The sequence below is a fragment of the Pteropus vampyrus genome, unplaced genomic scaffold (genome assembly GCF_000151845.1).
Source record: "Pteropus vampyrus isolate Shadow unplaced genomic scaffold, Pvam_2.0 Scaffold10, whole genome shotgun sequence".
Classification (NCBI taxonomy): domain Eukaryota; kingdom Metazoa; phylum Chordata; class Mammalia; order Chiroptera; family Pteropodidae; genus Pteropus; species Pteropus vampyrus.
This window is the reverse complement of record NW_011888791.1, coordinates 6,931,493-6,934,568: the sequence shown is the minus strand read 5'-3', so window position 1 is coordinate 6,934,568 and position 3,076 is coordinate 6,931,493. Positions and strand designations below refer to the sequence as shown.

The window sequence follows — 3,076 nt, the reverse complement described above, 5'->3', positions numbered from 1 at the left end:
GGATACCTGTGAGTAAACAGAAAGATATCAATAAACATGGACTTGGTCTGTAAACTTTAATTAATAGATATCAAGGAATAGTGTAGAAGTAAATCTTTCTGTTAATCATTATAGTTTAATAAAAGGTCTTCCTAATTTAACTGTTAGGTGCTGCAATCATTAGGACTACTTCTGTTTTTGAAACCCTAAGCATCAAATCTTTGGGGCATTTTTATTAGTTCTTATACCCTGTACAGCATTTCTCTACTAGATTCGATACTGGAGATCACGTGCTTCCTCATAAATTTGTTTTTCATTTTTTTTTCTTCTTTTTGCCAATCTTCGATTTATCTATTGTTACACTTCTGAGAAAAATGAAGATTTTTGTGCTCTTACTTGCTTTTTGTAAAATCCCTCTGCACATCTAATTTTGTAAATTGTCATCATTACATTAATATTGTTAAAATCTATCATATATAGAGTATCTAGAATGAAAGAAATTTTTCCTGATATCTAAACTGAAATATCAAAAATATCTAAACATAAATTTAATTTCAACAAGAGCTATAATTTTAGCTTGTGATATGTAATTTCTAAAACATTTTATTACTGTAGGTAATCCAAGGCCAAATAATTTTTTTTTTAATCATATCTTCATTCCACATAAATTTGCAAATGCATATGTAGTATTGTGGAGGAATCAAAGAAGCAAATGCATATTGGTCATATTGATTGCGTAACCCATCTTTGTGTGTGTGTGGCAGGGGGGAGGAGGGGAGTTCTGATGTTTTCCTTATAAGAGCACTAATCCCATTATGAAAGCTCCACCCTCATGACCTAATTAGTTCCCAAAGGCCCTATTTCTGAATACTGTCACATTGGGGGTTGGGGCTATTGCATATGAATTTTGAGGAAACAAACATTTGGTCCATAACAATAAATATGAGTTAAAAGGATATGAAAAGCCAAGACTTTTTCTAGAACATGGCTCTTCAATTTTAAAACATGACTAAGAGTTATATGTTAGGAGTCAAGTTATCTTGCAGATGAAGTTCTTCTCTGTGTACTATGTGCTACAATGGGCTGTGACAATGGTGGGCTCAAGCACTACAGTGAGAAGTTTCTCAGGAACTCCTTGAAGAGGAAAATAAATCATCTTATGAGAATGCTTAGATAAATATGCACACCCATCTGAAAGGATACATTGTGTAGCCTGAAAGACACAAAGACTAATAATAAAATAAAATTAGATTCTAACTAGATAATATTATATCTAAAGAAATATCAATTATGGAGAAGATTTTTTCATTGATGGCTTAAAAAAAATCATTCATTAAAATGTTGGCAGTGCCTATCCAATCACTGTCTAGGGGAAGAGAATCTTATTCAAGGGGTTTTCAGGATCCCAGTACCATTGGCAAAACCATTCCAGTCTCAGCTGGGCGCTATAATTACCTGTGTTAATCCGTCTTTCCTTCTTCTGATCTCATGCCTGACAAGCATCCATCTGAGTAGAGATTGCTTGTCTAGATCTGACTGTGTGGTTATGCCACCCCCTGAGAGGGATATTTCTCATTTTAAATCAATTAAACAACAGCGTGACTTCATATATTAGTTATTTCAGCTTTTGGGAACCTTCTTGAGAAATGAAACCCTTCTCAGTTTGCTAATAAAACCAAATATCTAAGTTTGTCGGATCAAGAAACTATGGTAAATGTACAGAGTGCTAATCTGTGTAATGTGATAGCAATCACCAGTCTTTCCTGGTGACATCTAGAGATCGCTCCTAATTATATGTGTCTTTTATTCCCTATGTTAAACTGGTACATAGCACAACTCACTTTATTATCACTGATAATAACAGTCTTTATATTACTTGAGTTATTTCTTGAATGACAATAAATTCTCATGTCTCTGTTTAGTAATGGTTGGAATAAGGAAGAGATCATACTAATTATTGTTTCAAAACTTGACCAGACCTATGAGAAGTCAGATGACTTTCTTTTTGTGTGTATGTATGAATGTATGTGTAATATAATTTCTTTACATTTTTATTTCTTTAGAAAACTTTAATTTTAAAAACTTTTGTCACTTATAGCATTTCCACATTTCGTAACCATTTTTGGAGATTATTTCCACTTATAAGTTATTGTAAGTCACTTTACAAAGTTCAAGTATACTTTGTGGGAGATTTAAGGAGGAATATTGCCTGAGCACAAATTCCTGAACTTCTTCTTACCCAAATGTTCTATTTGGAGAAGCTAAAAATCTAAAGTACCTGTTTTCCAGATTTTCTGAAGCAATAGGTTTTGCCAGGTTGTTCGTGGAGAGTCAGCAGAGAAGTGTCTTGTCTGCCTCACTGGAGTGCTTTTCATTACTCAGCTGAGTCCATGCAAACAGGTACCTCTCTGCTTAAGGGTCTTAGGCCACCTCAGATTGACCCATCTTGCTGCCATAAAACCTCTTATCTCAGTGTTTCATTTGATATGACACATAGCAACCTGGTCCTACATTTCAAAAAGCTAGGAGGGAAGAACTGTTTCAATTTGCAATTTTTGAAAGGCTTAGACATTTACTTTGCATTTAATAAAAACTAAGGTGGTCTTTCTAAAAATGTAAGCTCAAATACTCTAAACAATTTATGCCTTAAACTTCTATCTATGGCCATGCCACCCTGAACGTGCCAGATCTCATCTAATCTCGGAAGCTAAGTAGGGATCGGGCCTGGTTACTACTGGATGGGAGACCACTTAGGAATACCAGGTGCTGTAGGCATATAAAAAAAAAAAAAGCACCTTTCATTGTACTTTGCCCTTTTCCATGCCTTTTTTCACCTTGTACCCACCAATATTTACTCCAGTGATAAATATTAGTTAGATTGGACTCACAGTTGTTTGAGCTCAATAATTAAAATCAATTCTTTTATTTAAGTAACAATTTTAAAGACAGTGAGAATTTTTCTCTCATTATTGAAATGTTTACTGTTAAAAAATGAGAACTGGGTTTCTGGTATTATAGAATCTTTCTTTAAATGTCCTCTCTATGATTCTGTCGATTCATTACATATTTACTGACCAGTTATGAGATGCAAGACTCA

At 34.0% G+C, this 3,076-nt stretch overlaps 1 pseudogene; it reads left to right on the top strand.

Moving 5' to 3' along the window:
* Positions 1–2,635: 2,635 nt before the first annotated feature.
* LOC111730996 lies at positions 2,636–2,754 on the top strand (annotated as a pseudogene).
* Positions 2,755–3,076: the final 322 nt, after the last annotated feature.